Source organism: Cavia porcellus, unplaced genomic scaffold (genome assembly GCF_034190915.1).
Source record: "Cavia porcellus strain 051 isolate PalLab524CR breed Dunkin Hartley unplaced genomic scaffold, mCavPor4.1 scaffold_33, whole genome shotgun sequence".
NCBI lineage: Eukaryota > Metazoa > Chordata > Mammalia > Rodentia > Caviidae > Cavia > Cavia porcellus.
In genome coordinates, this window is record NW_026947516.1 from 5,308,488 (window position 1) to 5,332,968 (window position 24,481).

The 24,481-nt window shown below is 43.0% G+C and overlaps 1 long non-coding RNA gene across 1 annotated transcript; it reads left to right on the top strand.

Moving 5' to 3' along the window:
• Positions 1-6,425: 6,425 nt before the first annotated feature.
• On the top strand, positions 6,426-21,874 carry LOC134474513 (uncharacterized). The gene is made up of 3 exons (XR_010045373.1): positions 6,426-6,732; positions 15,685-15,866; positions 16,796-21,874. It is a non-coding gene; the product is annotated as an uncharacterized LOC134474513 (long non-coding RNA).
• The last annotated feature ends 2,607 nt before the right edge of the window (positions 21,875-24,481 follow it).

Below are 24,481 nucleotides of genomic sequence, written 5' to 3' on the forward strand. Positions count from 1 at the left end.
TGACATGGAGGAAGAAGGAGATGGAAGAGGAGAAAGGGGTAGGAGACAGAGGGTGACATGGAGGAGGAGGAGATGGAGATGGAGGAGGAGGAGATGGAGATGGAGGAGGAGGAGATGGAAGGGGAAGAGATGGAGAAGATGGAACAGGAGGAGGAGATGGAGATGGAGAAAATGAAGGAGGAGTTGGAGGAGGAGGAGATGGAGGAAGGGGAGGAGTAGGAGGAGGATATGGAGGAGGAACAAATGGAGAAGGAGATAGAGGAGAAGATGGAGGAGGAGATGGAGAAGTAGGAGATGGAGATGGAGGAAGAGGAGGGAGATTGAGAAGGAGAAAAGAGGAAGAGATGGAGGACGGGGAGATGGTGGAGGGATAAAGAAATTGAGGAGGGAGGAGGGGAGGGGTAGAGGAGGGAGGAGAGAGTAGGAGGAAGGAGGGGGAGGAAGAAACAGCTAAACAACACAGAGAAAGCAAAGCTGAGCGCAGCCCAGTGCTAACCTGCAGCACACAGCCTGCAAGCGGCCCTTAGCATTATCCTGGGCTGATCTGAATGCCTGGCCTTCTGGCCCCGCTTCCCAGGATGGGGCTCATGCCTCTGTGCAGCCCCAGCCACCCCAAAGCACCCACCTCTAAGCCACAGTTCTCGGAGAGCAGCCTCCAAGGGCAACGTGGGGGCACAGTGGGGTCCACCCCTTCCCCATCACCTGTGTCTGGGGTCATCTCAATTCCAGGTCACCTGAGGCTTCTTCTCTGGCGGACTCTGCAGAAAAGCCCAGGGGACATTGCATAGACTCTTCTAGTTCCCCAGCCCAGCTACTGTCTCAGCCAGGATCCGGGCTTACTGAGGAAAGGGCCCAGGTCCTCATCCCTGGGGGGTCTGGGTCCAGCCACTGTTTGAAACCCAGGACGGCTGCACCTGCTCATTTGGGTCACAGGCAATCACTCCTCTCAGTCCCCCAACACTGTGGACTGGCCCATATCTCTGATGAGTAAGCCTGAGGTGCTGATGCTGTGAAAACCCGAATGGAAGGGGCAGCAGTGTGGCTTTGTCTGAATGGGTTTCCTGCTTGTCTCCTGCCCAGTCAGTGCTGTCCTTGGAGACCTAATCTCTAACCCTGCAGAGTGCAGAGCTACAAAGACAAGAAACATAGCAGCCCCTGTGGGGGTCTGGGGGTATTGAGGGGGCTTCCTACTGCTGGTTTTGGGTGGGGATGCTGCAGTCCTCTCTTTTGGATTGCATATTTAATGTCCAAAATGAAAAGGAGGTAGCACCCCATCTTCCTAGGCAGTCTGACTACCACCTGACCCATCAGTCAGCCACTCAGTCCCTGCCCTGCTCCTCTGACACCCATGCATAGCCCAGTTTCTCTCTCAGGTGTGAGCAGTTCGCAGATTCTTTATTTCTGAGCTACACAGATTTTTCAGATTCCTCCCTTGGGGGTCAGGGGTACAGCTCAGCGGCACAGTGCCTGCCTGGAAAGTGAAAGGCCATGAGTTTGATGCCCAGTCCTGTCCTGATTGTTTTCACTCTTTCCTGACACAGCAGGTTCACACAGCCATGCACACTTCCCAACACCACAGGCCACCCTTCACCTGCAATTGCTGTGTGACAGTTGGCCAGCAGGTGCCTTTGTCCTGAACAGCAAGGGAGAACATCTCCTAGGCTGCTGCAGTCTCTGAGTAATGCCCTTTAGGACAGAGAACCTTGTATTCAGAGAGACAGAAATGTCACCTTCCATTTTCATCCTGGCAAACTGCTGCCTAAGACTGCACAATTCATGCATCACATTTGCATGTAACTAAAGACACAGCACCACCTGTTCATTAGCCCTCTCCATGTGGCCATCGTAAAAATTTAATATGGAACTAGTGTGAGAAAAAAGGTTCTGAAGGTATTTTCTGGCAGAGGCATATGAATATTTTTATTCATATGGTCACAAGCTTCATAGTATCTATTGCCTGTGTTTTGTTTTTGTGGGATTTTGTTTGTTTGTTTTTCTCTCTAATGGTTTACAAAGGTTCTAAAGCCTTTTAAGCAACTGGAAATACCAATTTGCTTCCCCTGAGGCAAAAAATAGAGACATGCACATAGAGCGCTTGGAGGCCATGACCTTCTGGAAGGTCACCTACAGATCTGAACAGTCCACAGGTCCCAGAATTTGATAACCAAGGTGACACAGAACATGCACTGCACAAAAGTCAGAGGAGCTGGTGACAGTCCTCCTCCTACCACCTGCCGATGTTGTGGCCATATGCAAGGCAACTCTCTCATGTGCTGCTTTGTCAGCTGTAGCATGGAACTATTACAGAGTTACAGAGTTTAAACACACAGCAGAGGTAAAAATAAAATGGAAACCCAGTGGTCAAAACTAGGTGCTTACTTTTTTTTTCTAGTTACTATATATATATATATATATATATATATATATATATATATATATACACACACACACACACACACACACAATTTTTTATCTTGTATTTGTCAATTTGAGTTTCTGCCAGGGCTGCCTTTCATTATACTTTCTAAGGTTATCGAACAAGACCAAGCAAACTTCAAAGCAGCTGACCCTTTCTCTGCAAAGGAAGGACATATTTGCTTTTCAGAATTTTTGTTCTCAGTATGTTTGGGTAATAGTCACAGGATATTTAGGCACCTCGGTACTTCAGATATAACCTGTGTGACGGTTTGCATAAGTTGGGGCGGGTTATTTCATGGGCTATGCATGCCTAAGTAATGTGATAGAAACTGTAAAGAGGTGAAAGTTGCAGGAGAAAACCTAAAATGATCTCCACGATTAGTCTTTGGTAGGCCTGATGTGCCTATAGATTAATTTATTTTGTCTTCTGGAGACACCATTAGCATTACCATAAAAATGGCAAGAACAAAAGAATTAGTCATCAAAATAAACCAGGGGATGATATAACATTATCCAAGATAACCAGAACAATATTAACTTACGTAAGCACTTAACTCACCAATAGTCAAGCAATATTTAGCATATCATAGAATTTAAAATTGAATTTATAGTAAGATCAGCTGTTAGGAGTACCCAAGAGGTCAAGAAATACCTATTTATTTTTGAGACTGCTCACTATGCAGTTCAGGCTGAACTTGAACTCACTCTGTAGCCCAGGCTGGTCTTTAACTCACAGAGATCCTCCCTCTGCCGCCTGAGTGATTGAACTACAGTCATGAGCCACCACGGCTCACTAAGGTGCCTATTTGAAAAGCTAGATTCCATGGCTTAGCTGGGATAATAAATGAACACTTATTCTTTACACATCTACTAGATTTAAAATATCGTACAGGACACGCCACAAGGATAGATGAAAGAATTACATATATACTGATACTCATCAATCCTGCTTTGAGCCTTTGCCCAGATACACCTTAGGTACCCTAAATCTCCAGCAATGCATGAAGGATGAGCTAGGGCAGGATGGAGGCCTCCCACCCTGGTATGTGCAGGCACTCTAGCTGCTGGTTAGGACAGAGGATGGAGCTGCAAGCGGGAACTTAAGTCTATGTGGAAGGGCTTGCTCATTTCCAGCATAGACACAATGATAAGGGATGCAGAAAGGATGGTAGCTAGTCTTCTGCTGTACTGCTTTAGGATTGTTGATGGGGTCTTAAGCTTACGGTGGTGAAAACAGCTGTCTTTGGTACAGTGGAGAGGTGACTCCAACTCTGCGTGGTCTCTGGTCTTTCTCTAGTCTCCATGGTGCTAAGATGCCATTGCATAACTACTACCCTGACCTGAAGGCAACAGGATTGCTCACAGAATAGTTGCGGAGATTCTGAAAGCTGTACAGGAATATGTAGCAAAAGGGAAACAGATGGTTTCACATTAACGTCTCAGATATGAGACAGGTTTGGACACTGTAGTACAAGTTACGGAGGTTTCTACTGTCGACCTGATGGCTAGAGCCTGCTTACGAGCAACAGTCACTCACACAAGTCCCGAACCTGCACTGCGCTGGAGATACACCTTTAGCATCCTTGTATTACACTTCTCATGCACATATGTGGTTTCTATCATAACCACAAACGTGATGTGTGTTACATAACTGTTTCAAGCGCCAGATGATCGTTTTGGTGAGTGACCTGTCAATCACATGCTTTCAAAAGAAGTCACAAGGGAAGTCTGAGAGAACAGGTCGCTCTTTCCTGAAAATTCTCTAGAGGACTAGAGTTTCCAGAGGGTGGGTGGACAGTACTCTATGATGGCAAAGAAGACAGCCTGCTGGTGAGACGTTTAAAATAACTCCTCATGCAAAAAAGAGACCTGAACATAATAAAAAGTGTGAAGGAGAAATCAGAAAAGAGCACTGTAAGTCTGCAACACATCAATTTCACATGCATATCTAATTATATCAATATATTGCTGGAGTCTATTTATCACGTCAACACCTGAGCAGCTACACTCTCTACAACACAAGAGAGGGCTTCAAGATCTCCACATTTATCTCTTAATGTAATGTCATTGAACTCCCTAACGACCAAAGCAAAACTGTGCTTCATCTCTTCTCACTCACTAACTCGTGGTGTGCACTAGCATCTTATCTTTAACATCTCTAGTATGATTTCTGTAAAAGTACAAATGTGTTACTTGCAGGAAAAACCCAGGAATGATTCAGTATCCATAACAAGCATCTGAGTGGAAGGAAGCAAAGCATCTCTGACTCCTTGCTGTACACTAGGAACAAACCTCAAATATTTTCTACAAAAACACATTGTGTGTAAGAGCCAGAGTCATAAACCCCATGGTTTCCTCCATAAAATACTGCTTCCAATCACATTTTAGGAGAAGGGAAATATATTTAATAATTTGCAGCAACCGAGTCCTGGGTCCTAGCATTTAAATAAATTGTAACTTACAAAATAGCATCTTAGACAAAAGATGACTGTCTAGATTTTTTTTAATCTCCATAAATCTTTCTGTGAAAATAGAGAGTGCAGTGAAAAATAAATGGACAGTATTGGTTCCCCATTGCTGATGCACCAAACTTGGGACTTAAAACAAAGCAGATTGAGTGTCTTAAAAATTCTTAGAGATCCAAAATACTCTTACAGTACTAAAGCCAAAGTGTTGATAAGGCCAGGAGACTGCAAGGGGGAACTTTTGTTTCTTAATTTCTTGGAGGCATTATAATTTTATCAGAACTCATCTTAATCCTTTCACTGTTGATTAAGTCTTTGCAATATGGATATTCAAATAATCCACTGATGATAATGTCATCTTTTGATGAAATACACAGCAACAGAATGGAACAGTACTATAAATCATTAGAATGGTTTTCTGAAACAAAATGGATTAGTAAATAGCAATAATAATCTCTCTACAAACTGCTGAATGAAGTCAGTCCAATCTGACCCTCTGCACTGATTTGAATGTGTCCTCCCAAATTTATGTTAATCTTCAAAAACATGTTCATGGGGGCCAGGCATATAGCTCAGCAGCACAGCACCTGCTTGTCAAATGCAAGGTCCTGAGTTCAATTCCCAGTAGCAAAAAAGTAAAACATAATAAAGGTATTCAAAGGTGGGACTTTTGCCAGGTGGTATTTATCAAGAGTCTGACCTCACGAGTGGATTAAGCCACTCATGGATTAAGATATCAATGGGTTGCCATGGGTCTCAGTCTGTTATAAAAGTGAGCTCACTCTGATACTGGTTTCATGGGCCATGTCACATTGGCCACCACGTTATGAGGCAGTAAGGTGGCCCTTACCGAATACCAAACAGAGGCCAGAACCACGATCACAGACTTCTACAGCAACAGTTCCAGAACAGTCAGCTAAATCACCCTCTTTTTTAACAACTACCCATGCACAGGTATTACATTATAGCAACAGAAAACAGACTAAGGCAATCTCACATGATGCCATCTGGTGACCTGTATGTATTGAGCACTAAAAGTCCCTGAAGGCCACATGTCCTAGGGTAAAAGGCTTTGGATTTGAGCTCTATTCCACATACACACGTGGCATCATGCCTTAAGCTCAGATCTGACAATCATCTAGAGCATGCACAACATACTTTGTTATAACAATGGCGCCAGAACTCAATTAGGATGGGAGCTTCCCAGGTGCAGAAAACTCAGCCCACTGAGCTCAGCGAGAACAAAACTAATGAATGAGACAATGTGGATGCAGGGACTGCCAGAGAGAGTTCTATCTTTAGGTGAGCTTGGAGATATTGCCAGATGTTCAAGTGCATTTCTATCTTAGTCCTTAGCCAGCCATGCCAGCTGATGACAGCAGGTTTTCCCTCCATCCCTGTTTCTAATTCTCTTGTCAACTTCAAGTCTTTCTACCCTGAAGGCCAAGCCATCATGCGCAGGGGAGCAGTCAGGTCTTGATGATAACTCAATTCCTCCACCTCAGCTGAAAAAGGATGGTGCACAGGTGTCTGTGGTAGTTACTGTGTGGTAGGGTGTTTCCCTCTACCAATAAGACTGGATAAACAATAGGAATGTGTTATGGTTGATACAATGTGTCCACTTGAGAAGTTTAACTAAGATTCTGGGCAGGGAGCCAGGGTTCTTACTTTGTAAATATCCTCCTTCTGGGCAAGAGGAGGGCAACAAGATTTTTTGAGTGCTACACCCACCCTGGAGGAGGAATGGCCCTTCCTTGATGTTGCACTGCTGCTTTTGCTGGCTGCTGCCCCTGTGCCAAGCCACCCTGCCTTGGAAGCTGCTGATCATGGACTGAAACCTCCACAAACAGTAAGCCTTTCCTCTCCTAATTTTGGGTGTCAGGTGTTTTGTCTCAGCAATGAGAGCAAAGCAACTGAGGAATAGTGTATTTCTCATACAGAACCAAAGATCAAGGCAAGGGCAGATCCAATGTGTACTTAGGGATGCTGTTGGCTTTAATGTGGTGTCTTCTTGCTGTGGCTCACACAGAGGAAGGCAAATAGAAAAAGAGTTACACCAGGGGTTGGAGGAATGGCTCAATGCCCTAGCACCTGCCAGGCAAGCACAAGGTCATCAGTTCAACTCCTGGTTTCAACAAAACAAAAAATAAAAAATAAGAAAAGGAGCAATGCCAGTACCCTTTTTTAAGGGCCTTTTATAAGGCCACTAACCTCTTCATGAGGGAGCACACTTCATGACCTATTCATCTCCTAAGGGTATCATCTCTGAATATAACCACTCTGGGTTATAGCTTCCAATACATGAATATTGGAGGGATACATATATTCAAAGCACAGCAAGAGGTACACCACTTTGCAAGATGCTATGCTTTGTGCTTGGATGCCCCCCCACAAGCCTCGTGATGTTATGGAGGTGGCTGAGTCTAGCATTTCTGATTGGTACAATTTCTAGGGCTAAGATTGGTGGTGTGACTATGCACCACCCAGGGATGGGGAGCTGGCATACGATTTGAGGGAGGGAAGAATGTATATTCCCACCCCCCCCCCTTTTTTTTGTGACTTGTAGCCACTGTGAACAACTGCCCCTCAGCGCCTCTGCTTGGAGGCTGCTTTGGAACTAGCTGAGTGTGAACTGAAACATCCAAAAATTGTAAGCTAAATACACCTTTTCTTCTTTCATTTTGGGCATCAGGTGTTTTTGTCTCAGCAATGAGAGAAAAGTAACCAAGACACCAGAGTAGGAAAACTGTTAAGAATAAGTGGCTCCCTTGTTATTCATCCTGAGTTAGTGAACTTCCAAAAGTTCCCCAGAGATACCCTGAATACCCAGAAAAGCTCAGTAAGGAAGGTATAGTCTTTAATGGTATCTGTAGCACAACAGGCCTCTGAATGAAAGGCTCACAAAAGCTTTCTCCCCTTTGTAATATCTTCTATATTTGGGAAAAAGCAAAATATTTTACAATAAAACATAGGCCACCTGCAACCTTCTGTTGTGCTGGTTACTGACCTTCACTCAAATTCTCCCGTCAACACACATCCTTGGAGAAATAGGAATGCTGTTAGCCAAAGGAAGGTCTGCTTTTATAGTCTCTCGTTGTTGTACCTAAAGAGTGCATTAGTGAGCTGATTCACCACTGAGTGCAGTCTGGGAAGTCTCTTCTCTTGTTTTGGTCATGTATTTCTATTTGGAGTTCAAACAAAATTAACTGCATTCTCTTCCCCCTTGTCATTGTTGAAGCCACTGGATGTCTCTGTAATAATTCTCAATATATCTGTGTTACATGAAAGGTTTGATTTGTCTCACAATATGCATGACTTCTGTGTTAAGGTGGAGCTATCAGAAATATTTTCATATGCTTGCTTTGCAGTTTCAGGAAGTTACCTTTACACAACCGCAGTGGAGTTTAAGAATCTCTTTGGAATTATTGCAGGTACACACTTTGAAACAATGGGTTGGTTTTCTTCTCCTACAGTATTAGTCTGCTTGCCAATACTGTAATGAAATGCCAGAGACCTGTTGACTTTATAAAGAATAGAGCTCACAGCTCACAGCTTTTGGAAGATGAAAGTCCATCTATCATGTATCATGGCTCAGGATGTGGAGAAGGCTTTTTTTAGGTAGACAATTTTTTAGTATAAGATAGTTGTTTTTCCCAACTTTCAAGTGTTTACCGAAAGTCATTCCAGACAAATATATGAGTATCATGTGACCCAATTTCCCTGTTGGTCAACTAGCCACTGCTGCGACAAAGCATTTGAAATTGACTTACAAGGAGGACAGATTTATTTGACCTCATGGTTTCAGAGGCTGCAGTCCATGGATTCTGGCTCTATTACTCTGGGAATATGGACAGGCAGAACATCATGGGGGTGGGGCCATAGTATATCTCCTCCCCTCATGGCAGCTGGTGCTGGGTTCCAATACTCCTTTCAAGGGTACGCATCAGTGAGCTAGGTTCCTCCCACAAGCAGGCACTTCTCAAAGTTTCTTCTTCCACTCAGTAGTGCCACAGACTAGCAATTAAGCCTTCTTTGACTTGCTCTGAGGGACACTTAATAACTAAACTCTAACTGCTACACAACTTGAGAACACATTTACAAGACAGAGGCAATGTGTGCATTGGTGATTCTGGGTTGGCAGTGGTTTTGTTTTGTCTATTTGCTGCTGGAGACCAAACCCAAGGCCTTACACTTTTTTTTTTCCTTTGAGTATCTTGATAAGTTCCCCAGGCTGAGGCTGAATTTGTGATCTTCCTCTGAAAGCCTCCTAGAATGCTGAGATTACAGGTGTGCTCAACACGTCCAGCTTGGGTGGGTGAAGGATGGTGGTTTTCGTGCTACTATTTCTCTTTGTCAATGTTCACACCATTACAAGTTTTCTCCCAAGCACACCAACAAATGCAGAATTATTTCCTATTCCCCATGAGTTAATGCTGAAAAAGACTGTTCACAGATTTTTTGGCAGTATAACTTCCATTCATTATTTATACCCAAAAGGTATAAATAGAGATTACAAATCACTTTCAAAGAAAACTACAGACAGCATCAGTAAGTGACATTTTGCACTAGATAGACAGAGATGGATTGATCCTATTTGTTGCATTTCTCCAGCAACCGGAGGTCAAGGGGCACATAATTCATCAATTACACTAAATGGCCTTTGGAAGTTATCTGAGTAATTTTGGCTTTCTGTCTCCATAACAACCCATGTGCAAGAGCCAAGTAACAATAACAAAAATCATCTAACTTGCTGATGTAACTTTCTTACTGACAGGAGAGCAGTGTGACAGTTTTTAATGTAGTGGAATGTCTACATTCTTCTTAATGTGCACTGGAGTTTTTATGAGAAGAGGAAATTTGCATACAGTATGCACACAGCAAGATTATCATTCAGATGTGAAGGACATTAAGGAAAAACACAGTGAAACATATACATATCCTAGGACCCAGATTCTCAAAAAACCCTTGGCAATGATTTCCTGGGGTTGCTGTAACAAAGTACGACACACTATATGACTTAAATGACAGAAATTACTTTATTTTATTTTATTTGGGCATTGGAAACTTAAGATCACGGTGGAGTAAGGGTGACTTTCACCGTCTTCATGTTTGAATGACATACCTTCTGTACCCATGTCCAAATTTCTTCTTCTCAAAAGACACCAGCCATGCTGGCTTCTGCACACTCCAGTGATCTAATTTTAACTCAGCCATCTTCTTAAAGCTTCTATTTCCAAATACACACAAATTCTGATGGACAGGAAATTGGCATTTCGATGCAACATACTAATTTCTGGGAGGTTACAATTCACTCTCTGGTAATGTCTCAGTTAAAACAGAGAGATGATAGGGAGAAAAATATATGCACATGCACATGTATATATTTAAGAAACTATATAGCCTTTATATGTAGTGGTTGGGCCACTTGATTTTCTATTTGAGGTGTAATGGAAGGAAGAACAATGCTCATGCTCCTACCATCATCAGAGTAGAGAATGTGCTTCACATATTTCATAGAATGCAGCACTATGATCTCAGTAAGCTTTCTTCTTAACATTCAGTCCATTCAGTGCAAATTCACACTGGGGTTCAAGAAAAGTAATCACTTTTTCCTTAAGCATTTTCTAAAGTGCCCACACTCTGGGAATATGAAATGCTGTGATGGCCCGCCTGGGGGGGGGGGTCCAACTGACCACAGTCTTCTCTGTCTTAGGGCACCAGGTCTAGGATCTTTATGGCTGAAGGATGGATTTATTTCCAGGAAAGGGCTATCTTGGGGAGGTGGGGTCCCAATCAGGTGGGGTGTCTGCCTTTCCTAGAATCCAGGTGATCATGGGTCCAGGAGAGTGGCTGGAGGTTTCTGTAACTGAAAGACCCTTTCATCTTGGTGTCTTCACCCTTGAAAGGGATGGCATTGATATAGGGGACTGAAACTCCTGACCTACTATGTCCAGTACAAGTTCGTGTTCTCTAAAATTGATGAATGAATTTTAGGAGCAACCAAGGTTAACAGCAGAATATATTTATTGAGACAAATAAAGCTTCTGTCTGAGAAAGACACAAGGGATCTAGAGCAGGTTACCAAGGACTCTGTCTTTTCCAGGGAATTCTGTAGAGTAAAATCATGAGGTTAAATGAGTCAAAAAGAGGGAAAAATGGCAATTTGCAGGGTGGGCATAAGGCAGGACAGAAGGGTGGTCAACCAATAAGATCAACTGCTCAGGTAAAATTGACTAAATTAGGAGCAAACAGGGGAGTGAGCCACATCGTAAGCAGGCATGTTTAACAGCAGGGACTCTTTCTGTAGGGAGAAGACTCCTGACTGCCTCAGGGTAACAGAGAACTATGGACTGTGGACTTAGGATGTGGTTGTATTTGCTTTGTATTTTGTCTTGAGATCTGGCCCATAGCAGGAGGTGATTGTCTCTTCCAAGGCTGCAAGTTATCTGAACTTCTGCTCTGGCTCCTCTGAGGGCCCTGCCCTGTCTGACTGCCTGTAATATTTCTAATTAGCTCAGCTTCCTGTGGCAGAATCACACAACTTTCCGGCTAACTGACTATCTGGCCAGCTCCCAGGCAGAGCCTACATGTTCAACAGGCCCTATGCAGGGCCGCGAAGAGACTTGAACAACAATGTACAATAAGAAAGACTGGAAAATATAGACCAAGCTTTGTTTTAGTTACCTATTTGCTAACTACAGGCCCAAGAGAACAGTTATGATTCACAGCAAAAACAGCTCTAAAATACCTGATGGCCCCAGAAGTAAACACAAATCACGTTTTTATCAATAGCAAATAAGGCCCGGGATGCTACTGGTCTGTCATCCCTATTGATACAGGGGAATGAACCCCATCTACTAGTTGCCCGTACAAGTTCATGTTCTATAAAATTGAAGAATGAACTTTAAGAATAGAGATTAAAGCAGAATACATTTATTGAGAGAAAGAAAGCTTCTGTCTGAGAGTGAGATAGAAGGGGTTCTGAGTGGGTTGCCAAAGACTCTGTCTTTTCTAAGGACTTTTACAGAGCAAAACCAGAAGGGGAGGCAGGGTTCCAGATGGGAAAACATGCGAACTCGCAAAGTGGGCATCAGGTGGGACAGAAGTATGGTCAATCAGTAAGATTAACTGTTCAGGTAATGTTGATTAAATTGGGGACAAAAGAGGAAGCAAGTCCTGTAACAAGTGGGAATGAACACAGAGCAGTGACTCTTCATGTAGGGGGCTGGGATGGTGACTCCTGGCTTCCTCAGGTGATCCATACATTATTTAGAATATCAGTTCCTGGTGCTTGTCCTTAGGAAGTATGTGGGTGCATTTGATTTATCTCTTGTCTTGAGGCCTTGCCCATAGGAAGTGTTTGTCTCCTGCAAGTTTGCAAGGTATTAGGTCCTGTGTACTGGCTCCTTCCACTGCCCAGCTGTCTCAGTGCTTTTGATCTTTCTAAATAAGTCAGCTGCCAGTAGAACTACGATGACCTTGGACTATGTCATGATTTCTTTTTCCTCCTCACCCCTCCTCCTCCCCCCTCCCCCTCCTCTTCCCCCTCCTCCTCCCCTCCCCTCCTCCTCCTCCTCCTCCCCCTTCTCCTCCTCCTCTGTCACTGAGCAGGATCTGATGAGGTTCCCTAAACTGGAGATCAGGAAACTCACCTCAACCTACTGTTGGGGGAGACTGTTGGCTCACCCCACTTTATCAAGAAAAAGACTCTTCTAGAAAAAGAATCTTCAAGCTATCTGGAAAAAGGATAAAGAAGCTTACTAGCTTACTAGAACTAAAAAGGATACATAGATTCAGAGAGTCCACAGGGGGGCCCCTGAGCACAGTGTCTAACAGCCTGGAGCTGATTTCCTGTTGTCAGAGGCAGAAATCTGTGGAATCCGTGCAGCTGTAGAACTTGAATTCTTCAACTCACAGGTGAAAGTGTGGGTCCATTCACAGCGGAAAGGTCCACTTTACAGAAGAAAGGGGATGTATCCTGGGCAAGTAGAAAGGAAATGGCCCAACCCAGAGGTGGGGTGAGGAACAGAGTGGCAGTAATCTCTCATTTACTGGCTTGTTGCGTCTTTCAGACTAGTAGCATTTTTGTTTCTTTTGAGTGAAGTTCCCTGGATGAGAAAAAAGCATCATAACCTAGAGTAACTGAAGTTTTTCTTAAAAGTACAGTTTTAAAACTATGATTTTCATTGTCTGATTTTTACCTATCTTTGTTCCGATCTTTACCACACTTCTTCACCTTCCTCCTCCTCTTCTTCCTTTAAACTAAAGAATGTACAAACTATCCTGAAAGCGAAATCCAGGCTCTTCTTCCCCCTCTTCTTTTCTCCCTTTTTTTAATGGTCCAAGAACTAAGAGTGGCTTTTTATCTTCTCTAATGGTCATGGCCAAGGGGGTGGGGGAGAAAATCAAAAGAAGATTTTGTTACAGGTTTTATTTAAATTCAAATTTCACAGTCTAAAAAAATCACAATATTTTGGAATGCAGTCACACTCACCAGCCTGTATACGGCCTGTGCAGTTTTTCCTGCAGGAGGCAGACTTTTATTTGCAGAGCCTGAAATATTTAGGCTCTGACCCATTAGGCAAAAAGTCTGCCATCTCTGCTAAAGGGCTACCCTCCGTCCTGTCCACTGGAGGACTTCAGTAAGTCAGGCCACGGGGCAGCCGCCTTGCCTCTGGATAGGTGAAGCTAGCTGTTATCCCCCCTCTCTCTGATAAAGCCTGACTTCAGCATTCCCTGGTTCATCTCAGGGTCTCATGTAACAAACAGTGGGCTCCCCGGAATCCCAGAAAAATATCTCCTTATTCCTTCTTTCCACCCCTGTTTTAGAAATAATCATTAGCAGTGTCTACAGAATGGATGACTCTAGTTTACTGGGGCCTGGGGCACAAGAGCCAACAAGGACTGCACAGGAATAGGTTTTAAAAATATCCTCTTGAGCCAGGGATTTAGCTCAGCGGCATAAGTGCTTGCCTGGCAAGCACTAGGTCATGAGTTCGATCCCCAGGACAAAAAAAATCCTCTTGAACACAAATACGAGTTACCTCAGAGAAGGGCTGGAGGAAATGGAAGGCTGTACGGGAAGAGGAGAGGACATTAAGGGTTGTGCAGAATCCGAATGAGAGTTTCAGGAAACACAGTGACCCTTAAGGGTGAAGCCAATGAATTCACCAGATCTGAAGCTGATGAGGAACCCATGTTTCCATGAATCAAAGCAAATCCTGTCACTGTGGGGCTCAGGGACCCCAACCCACAAGCTCAGATTTCATTTCTTTGGGGCACCCCTGGAATGTGAGAGAATTCAACAAGAGGCATTGTAATGAATCACATCCACCGGTCCAGACAGAGAAAAGGATCCCTTAGAAGGACAAGACGCATTTTTTGTTATTGTTTTTTTAATTTCCCAGTTAGGTGCTCCATAAGCCCTGATAACAATCTTGTTTATTTTAGTACTGCTAAATCACACGCAGCCTCATAACAAGTATTCAACAAATATCTTTAAAAGGAAATTTCCAAAATATCCAGTTCCTTCCAAGATATCTCAAAAGACTACAAAATGAGCTCAGACCCTGATACAGTTATCACGGTGGCCAGATAAAATATGAAGACAGAGCCAGTGCAGCCTGTCTTAATTGATGGGCTTTTTATTTTAAGTCATATTACACGCTTTCACATAACTTCCCGGTAGAAATAAACATGTTTTGCACCTTTTAGCTCCATGAGAGAGAGGAAGAAAATACCACATCTTTTGATTCCATATTTAAAGAAAATGTTTTGAGACTTCTAATCAGCCACGGAGAATATCCAAACCAAGTCACGGTGGGTAAATGATGTGGGGTGCAGAATGAGACTGTGCTTAGTCACAACACGGGCAGCTACATGTGCTTAGGTTTCTTTCAGTGCTCCATCTCTTGAGAAAGGAGCCAAACGATGAGATCTTCAGAATTAGGAAACTTTTAATTCTGAGGCTTAAATATTTAATACCATTGGTGGAGTACTTCACACCTTACAAACATCATAGTAAATAATGTCAACTAGAACCCAAGAGGAGAGAGAACCCGGGGAGAGAGAATGGAAAGCCCATTTCCAACCTCAGAGAGAGGCTGGGTTCTTCATCACTGGGTTTTGGTTCCTGTAATAAAACATAACAGACACTTAGAGGCTGGGCTTGCAGGTGCCTGATGTGTGAACAAAAGCAAGTAAAACCTTGGTGGCTCTGCTTTCAGTCTGTATCTGTCTCCTTTGATAGCTCAAAAGTCTGGGTTAGACTATGATTCAGCCCTGTACACAGGCCTGTTAACCACTTAGCAAGCATCTGTCTAAATATTATTAATATGAGGTGTATCAGCTCTCAAATTACCTGTCTTATCCCCCTTCTAGATTGAGGACTCCAAGGTGGAAAAGGCATTTTCACGATATACAGGGACATTCAACTGTCATTTTTAACATCTCACTCTATATACCCTGCACAGCACTTAAAACTGGAGGGTCACCGTCCCAAACCTACAGGCACCTGGGATTCTAGGGAAAGCAGATCCCTGAAGGCTCATCTCATGATGAGGCCATCCTCACTCAGGACCATGGGAACCGAACTGGCTCGTCAACCAATTTCTCCAGGGCCACCTCGCAGAACTAATGATGAGATACAGATGAGCCAGACCCACTGTAGCCTGACCATGTTCACCTAACCGGGCTATACAGTCCTCCCACCCCAGACTTTGTTCCTGTCATGGTTTATGTTGGTGGCCCCCAAGCCTCATGCTTTTGCATTATTCACTTGTGATTGGTTCATTGTCCACAGCTTGGATTTATGCTGTCAGTGCTACACTTGCCTAGGGGTGGAGCCAGCACACAATGTGACCGCAGGAAGAAGCTGTGTCTTTCTCTCTTGCTGGTTTCCTCCTTGCTGTTTGTAGCAGCCATGAACTGCGGCCCCACCATGCCTTGGAGCCAACTGAATATGGACTGAAACCTCCAAAAAATGTAAGAAATACACCTTTCCTTTCCCAACTTTGGGCGTGAGGTATTTTGTCTCAGTGATGTGTGAAAAGTAACTAAGACAGTTCCCTTTTCCCATAAAACCCTAAAGCTTCAGCAAGCCCCTCGATGACACATCTGGAACCTCTTCATCTGTCCCGCCCAGCACAGCCACACTGAGAAAAACCTCCATTCTTGCTCAAGTGCTTGACTGGTGCTCGGGGCAGAGTGACCCGACCAGGGCTTTGGCCATGAAATTCTAGTAACAAACATGCTACATCCTCTTAAGAATGTCCTCAGACCTCCATCTCATTTAAGATCAGTTATATCTTCCCTTTCCATGCTTTCTGGAGATTTTTGTCTGGTTGACGCTAGCCTTTCTGGGTTTAATGCTGTTAGTAATGCAAGTGTTAATAAAGAGAACCAGACAAAAGTATCACTGACAAACACATTTCCAGTACTTTTTATTTCCATGAATTTTATGTTTAGACAGACAGATGTCTTTTATTAATGGGCTATTTAGTCACCTCTACCAAAACCATTCTCTAATATCTGTAATCACTGTGTCTCCTTTGTTTCACTTGATTTTCAAGACCAAAGGGAAGCTCCCCTGTGCTATCCTAATTGGGTCGTATCGATTTACAGATAACAAAATTTTATTCTGTTTAATGCATGTGTTCTTGTACTTGGCCAGCTATCACTGGGGCAACCTCCAAACCACGTGTTCTTAAAACCAGCTTGACATGTAATTCCAATGGCTGACAAATGGCCCACTTTCACTGTAATCTAACATACCAAGATTAAGCGGTGTTCTTCCAGAGTCAGGTCAACTAAGGATGCAACGATTCATTCATTCATTTATGCCCTTTCAGAAATTAGTTACAACCCTTTTAACTTTGCTCTTGCTTTTTTTTTTTATTTCTTTCCATTTCCAGAAATTTTACCATGCCTAGAAACATTAAAGAATTCTGAATCCAGAAATATAAAAGGAAGGACAGCACACATGTCCTCTAGATCTCTAAATATTGTCTACAAAATATTGTCTACAAAACCAGATGGAAGCATCAAGCCCTCAGTTGAAGAGTTCAAGCAGAAGTGTAACTAAAATGATATTAACACATCACATGCAACTTCTGTCACATTTGGATTTGGGTCATTCCTCCAGGCTAACCAGAGAAGTTATTTTCTAGGTCCCAAGCAAGATCAGCAGTGGGACAGAAGAAGATTAAAGCATTCACAAAGCAGTTAAGAGCTGAATCCTAAAACTATCAACTAGCTGTAGTGTTAAGGAGATGGTCAATGAATTTTCTTAGTTTCCACTGGACCTTAGTAATTTCTTAAATTATATTTGAAACAGAGATTAGGTTAGATGAGATTCTGATGTATCATTAGAGTGAGCAGGGGGTTATACTTAATTAATAAAATATGTTATATTCTTATCATGAGAATCCTATTATTATCTTATTTAGCTTAACCTCTCCGCAAAGGTACCATTATTCATCTTTTGGCTTTTCTGAGAATAGCATATTCTACTATTGTGATTTCACTTCCCTATCTTCATTCACAAAGGCATACTATTTTATGTTGCTAGGCTTTTCAACTTACACTAATCATCTCTACTAAGTTATTTTTCTACCTGCAAAGTAAAGGGAGAGACGTATAAGAAAAAAGGAGCAGATTTCATTTTTATACATCTTAATCCTGTCGAGTACTACTGTACACAAACCTCTTCTATTAGCTCACATTTATGGTTTCACACTTCAGGGTTACCAAAAGGAAAACACCTAAATTCTGCACAATGAAATATGTCTCCTGAGTAAAACACTAGATGTGTAACAATCTGGCAGCTTGCTTTTGTCCCAGCCATGAACTCCAGTTGTGATTTGTGAGATTCACAATTTTCTGGATAATGGCCAGGCTGGGACATTAGCTGAAAAATGTGAAATCACAGCAAGAGCTGGTCTTCACCAGTGACTTCCTGTAAGGCAAACATCACAGCTTCTGGTTTAATCCCAACACCACAGGCTTACAGGACAGTTCTGCCAAAAGGAGAGGCAAAGAGAGATTCATAGCATCACACAGAGTCTCAAGAGAATCACTTCCCGGCCATAATGCATGCTAAAACAGTCCAGGATACTTGGCAAGGGTTTGTATGTGTCTGGGACAGAGTCTTTAATTTTAGCATGATCTGCATAAACTCCTGGCCAGCAATATGGGTGTGTTATTAGAGAAATCCAGTCCCCTTCCAAGTCCTAATTTTTGTACATTTCTAATGTCTCCAAGCATGTATCAGCCACAAGATGTTTTCTCTGCCACCTTTTACAGAGAATCCCCTAGAAAATACTGAAGGGATTAGGAAATATATTCTCATGCAGATAAGATTTCCTCATTTTTTTCCTGCAAGCTTTTTGATGGAAGATACATGTGTGGTGCACTGGTAACTGGTGGCCAACTTAAATACCAGCTGAACTGAATTGTCATGGAGCTGAGCTTGGATGGCCTGCCTAAGGACAGCTGCCTGCATAAAAGAAGACCTGGAGAGGAGGAGTAACATTGTGGGTTCTCCTCAATGCAGCTGTTTGGAGCCGTTGCTTCTCCTGGAGGAGGTCATCATGCTGGCTCCCCCTGATACGAACTTGGCTGTTATCTTCAGAAGAGCTTGGCACCCTGTCGCTGAGAATGGCTGTGGTTCACTTTGGGGGAGCTCTGGTCCTCACATTGAGCACTACTTCCTGGCTCTTGAGGGGAAGAAATGTGTTTAATTTCCAGAAGTTTGTCATGTTTGTTTCCTGGTACATACTCAGTTGTTCTCATTGTTAGGGGAGCTCAAAACCTCATTCTGTTGGGAGCTGTTGAAACTAGAAATTGAACACACATGCAGGGCTGCAGCAAGGTGGGGGCATGTTCTGACCCAGAACGAAGAGACACCTCAAAGGGTAAGATAAGGTCACAGCTGAGGACACCTGGCTCCAACCCCAATCAACTAAGTAAAAACTAGCTGCAGGCATTTGACTCCTGTAGTGAAATGCAACATGGAGATCTTCTCCTAAATATTTCTCCTAAATGAAACATAATCTGTTATTGGGCAATCTTTGAACCACTCCCAAGGTCTGTTCAGTTTCCTTTGTTTTCTACTCTTAACCCCTTCCTTGTTTGAAAAACTAAACATGGCTGCCCAGAGACATTTCTTGTGTTAGTCCCTAGAGCCTTGAATTCCTCAAAGGGTTTTGGAGCCCTAAAATCATACCACTTATGTCATCTATTTTAGCCTTCATTGTACACTCATTTAGGAGACTGGAGATCTAAGCCAGGTCCCTGGTAACTGTCACTGAGGATGGCTATGGTACTTTTCATGGGAGCCATGGTCCTTATTTTGAGCATCACTTCATGGCTCCGGTACAGAACCCACCCTCAGCCTGCTGGCACAGATCCTCCACCTCACTAGCACAGACTTTCTAGATTCTTCTGCTAATTTTTGGGGCTCCCCAGTGAAGATCTGTGGGACAGACTTGCATGGGTCATTGTTATGGGCTCTGGGTTTTCAGCTGAATTCATAAAGGTTATCGCCATGGGATCCAGGCCCTCAGCTGATATTTCTAGGTCTTTAGTGTGTGGACAGATTTCCTGCACCTTCTCTGTATGTGACTCCTTGGGTGACCATTATAAATTGTATTATAAATTATGTGCCCTTGTAATTGTTCTCCTTACAACCCTTAACTATCGTAACATCTATTCACTGACATCCTTGTAACTTAAGTCTTACTTTCCATGCAGGATTCTCTCTGCCATATGTATTATTCATCACCTACGGTTTGTGGTAGGATAAACTCTCCTTAGACATAGATACTGCTGACCTTTAAATGGAGTATGTGAGACAAAATATAGATGTAGAGCTGACCAAAAGGGAGGCACAGAGAAGCCACGGCTCCATTCCTCTCTCACCCTCTCCCCCAATTTCCAGTTAAGTGGAAAAAGCAGTGGAGACAGTCGGAGCCCATTCATTGTCCAGAAGAGAGGTTTCCATCACTCAGCATGATTTTCAAGTCCAAACGGCTTGCATGATGAAAGATGTTACTATTTCACAAACAGGAAGTGGCAGAACCATAGCAGCCCAAGCTCTTGCTGTGTGGTATAAACAACAGCAGCTCCTGGACCACATGCAGACAGGCTGTTCCCCAGAGGAAAGGGGGCAGGGGACCACTACCCTTTAGCAGGTCTTTCCAGAAATGCTTGCGTTATGTCTCCTTGTATTTCTGAGCTATTCTCCGAAGATTCTCCATGGTCACCAACAGGAGAGAGAGCTGACCTAGTCCAGGGTTCCTTTCCAGCACTCTCACCAGTCCACTGATGCATCCTCCTTTTAGGAAGAGTTGTCTTAATCTGCACATTGAGTCCCCTCAGAATTTCTGTTGAATCGCATCTTTCTGATATTCTATACAGCATAGGTTGTTCTATATAACAACGGTATTGTTGTCAATACTGTTTACCATCTGTCTTTCTGCCTTGGAATTCTCCCCCAAAGAGCATTTCTGAAATTGTCAAACAGACAGCAAATACTCAATGACTCCATAAGAAACAGCTCGGAAAGTTGGATAAAGCAAGCAAATTGAATTGTGATTTGAGTGCAGTATCTTCTTATTCAAGGACAAATTTGATCATTTTAAAAGAGAGTTCTAATCTCCATTATCCATTAAGCCCATAAAAGACTTAAATATTATTGTCTCGCTATCAAATGGCTTGTTACAGGAAAAGAAATGACATTTGGTTTTACTATTCAAATTCAAATTACTATTCAAGGAGTAGTTAATTCCTTATGAAGAAAGCTTTAAAAGAAAAATGTATATGTATTGCTATGTAAGGCAATGATTACAGACTTTTATGATGTCCATAAATTTGATCTGAGCTCTGCAGCAGCTATAACCCTTCACCCCTGTGAGGTATCTGGGAGGTTTTCACAGAGAGCCAACAGAACGGTTTGTCTTAGTGACTCCCTCTTACACACAACGTGGCTAAAGATCCTACCTGAACCCTCACTTGCTGCTGATGACGGACTTAAACAGTCAACCTGGAACACAAACCTAAGACCTACAATTCTAAATCATATGGCATTTTGTGTGGCATAAGTAGATTAATTTTAAAAGAACTGTTCTTGGGGAAATTACATGAGACCAGCTTTTCTCTCTCACTGTTCATGTTGTTGTATCATGTTTAAGCTCATGCAATGTTTATTGGAATTAACTGTGCAGAACGGTGGTCAGGATGTTTATATTTTCATGATAAAAGTACAATGATCTGATATAATAATTGTGTACTTGATTCTAACTGCAATATATTTTATAGCCAGTTATTGACTCTTGGAGACCACTATGAAGCAGCTTTGAGCAGGATTTAAATGTTACTAATTGGCTTTCTATGTTTATCTGTGAGTCTGTCCTAGGCCTCGGCCCCTCACCTGGAGATGGGAACTGATTCATAGTAAGTGAACCTCTGTGAATCACTGGTCCTGGCTGAGGCCTGTAGTGGCCTGTGAGGCCAGAGATAACTCAAACAGCAAGATAAGGACACAGCTGGGGACACTCTGGCTCCAACCCCAATTAACAAGGCAGAGACTGCAGGTGCACAGATTACTCCTGCAGTCTCACTTCTACCATGTCTTCATGATAAGACAGTGCTACTGAATTGACTTGATTCATAACTTGAGACTCCTTGAAGTGACTCCCAAGGTCCTGCTCATTGCCTGCACTTTCCTCAGTTTCTCTGCCCTTTGTCCCTCTTCCTAATATAAGTGGACTGATCCAGAGAATCCTTTGTCTTTACCCTCGAAGCCTCAAGCTTAATTAAAGGGTTTTGACCCTCCTGGAGCCCTAAAACCGTACTATTTGTCTTTTTTTACTTAACCTCCACCATACATTCATTTGGCAGATTGGGGATCTAGGACAGAACCCGATAATCGACTGCTCCACCCTCACCACCTGCTGGAGCTTTATGAACTTGGGCTGACATTACATGTTTGGCAGATGACACACATACACATAATGCAGGAGAGTGCAGGTGGAGGAATGTGTCAGGATGGGGCTGGGGCTTGCTAATTCAACATCCACCACTCTTACACACTGACCCAGAACACTGGAGGAGGCAGAATTTCCTTTGAAATTGTGTCTCAAAGCCATGGATAAGGTCTAAGAACAAAATACGGAAATCAAGACACTGTAAATTCTGTCCTGGCACCAAGCTGAATGTCAGAGATGATAACTTGTCATAATGAAGCAGAACTCTTAACTGGCAATGCAAAATTTGCTGCATGTCAATGCCAAAAATGACTTTGGTATCTTTCCCGTATTTCCCCCTTTATGAGGGCATCTGCCACCCGAGTAGTGCAGCTGAATCTTCAGGCACTGTATCTTAATGCTGTACTCCAGCACTCCGAGCTCTTCCTCTTGACATTTCCCAGGGCTTTCTTGCAAAAGCTTTCAGACAGAGTATCTCTCAGCCTGTGGTGTATTGTAAAGCCAGCTTTCATTGGCGGGCAGGATGACCTGCATGTGACTGCTGAATCTTGGGGAAGAAAGACAGCAAATGATGCTAGGAGAAGCCAGAAATTAAAGGTGTTCTTGGCCATTGTGTTATTTGGACACTGTATCCTGATCTTTTCTGCTTCACAATGAGCACAAAGAAAGGCAGTGATGATACCAGAATGAGCAACGGGAACATAGATTATGGGCTGTGTTTCTTGAATGAGGTGAGGACCCGAGCCGTGGCCCCCTTTTCTCCCAATTCTCTTCCACTCTCTTGAATGTTAGACTCTGAGTCCACATCAGCTTCAAAGTGATATCCATGTGAGTGCTCTCGGCTTCCTCCAGCCACGGTCACTGTGACACGGGGCTTTAGTTTCCTCAGGAATGTCCTCCTTATTCATCAGACAGCTCTTATGAAATGCCACCTTGGGTCACTGTTCCCCCTGGGAGCGTCCGAGTCTTTGCCGCCTTCATTTCTACCTCTATCGTCAGATGCTGTTAACAACCACTGAAAACCACCTGCTTACTAGTCAGCTATAAAGCTTTCATTTCCACCTCCACGCGATCCTTGACAAAATTACCAAGTTTAAGGTTCAGGCCTTGCAGTCCCCAGCCTTCTTATCCACCTGACATGCACGCCCACGGGTTTCCATCCCAGTCAACAGATAAAAAGGTCTCCCTCCGTGGCACAAAACCATGATTTTATGATACAGTATTTTACGATATAACATTGCCTCAAAGAAAAAGTCAAAATATTGTGATTGCAGTCAAAACAAAAACTTACATGTGGATCTTGGTAACTTCTTATTCTCCGCTTCCTTACCTGTATTTTGTACTGCATTTTTGTCACAGAATAAGCATGGGCTGAGAAGACATTTTAGAAACCGCTGAGCTCTGAGCCTACTTACAATGCTGGGCCCTACCTTAATGTCTTCCTTCAAACACAGTTCTTTTTTCAGACATACAATGCTGGGGCCTACCTTAATGTCTTCCTTCAAACACAGTTCTTTTTTGGGACAAAGATACATACAAAGAAATGCCAGGCTGATAGTCTTGGGCAACAATCCTTTTCTGCTAGTACTTCTCATAATGTGACAGGCAGACTCAACTTCTACAACCTCTTGCCTACAATCACATGGACATCTCTAGTTGTCAACAGCAATTTCTACCCACTGAAGGTACCAAGACCTCCTACAACACACTGCGCTGTGTCATAAGCTGATTCTCTGATCCATCATGGAATCAGCTAAATGCTCAGATGTAAGGTTAGACTTTTCCAGAATCCTGCCCTTCAGGTCCCTCTGTACCAGCACAAAAGCTACTGGTGATGGTGGCAGGCAAGGTTCAGTAAAGACGAATTCCACCCTAGGCATACATACACATATACACACTCATGTGCAGATATGGATGTACATGTACATGCAGGTGTAATGTGTTTGCATGCATGTATATGCATGTAGAGCTGTAACTATATGTGTATGTGCATGTGTATCTATGTCTACATACATGATCATACATTATACGTATACCAGATGTTTATGCATGTGAGTATATTTATGTGCACTTATATCTGCGCATGTGTATATATGCCTGTGTGTAGGTGTGTGTGTCTACATAAAAGGAGATGTGTGTATCTATATGCAAATGCATGTATATATAGGTGCCTGGGTGTATATATGTATGTGTGCATGTATGTGTGTACATATGTAAATTCCTAACTTCTTGTAGGAAAGCAGAGTTTCAACGTTGGTTCTTTATTGCCTGTCCTTTGAGAAGAATTTGGAAGCACACAAAGTCTGAAGAGAGAGAAAACATGTCCTCAACAAACAGGTAAAATTTACAGCCACTGCTCGGTGCAGCTAAATATCTGCAATAGCGATACTCCACATGCTCATATTTACACAGCATTTCTGCACGTGAAGGGCTTTCTTTCTTCAGCTGAGCCTCTTTAAAAAAAGTTTACAGGTTTTGTTTTCTAAACAAATGTCATGCAGGACCTTGATTCAGGAAGCCAACGCATGCGGCGGCATGTCGTATCAAATAGACATGCCAATCTGTGCAAGGCGAGACCTAAAAGTAGATTATGCTGTGTGCAGTTGTTTTTTT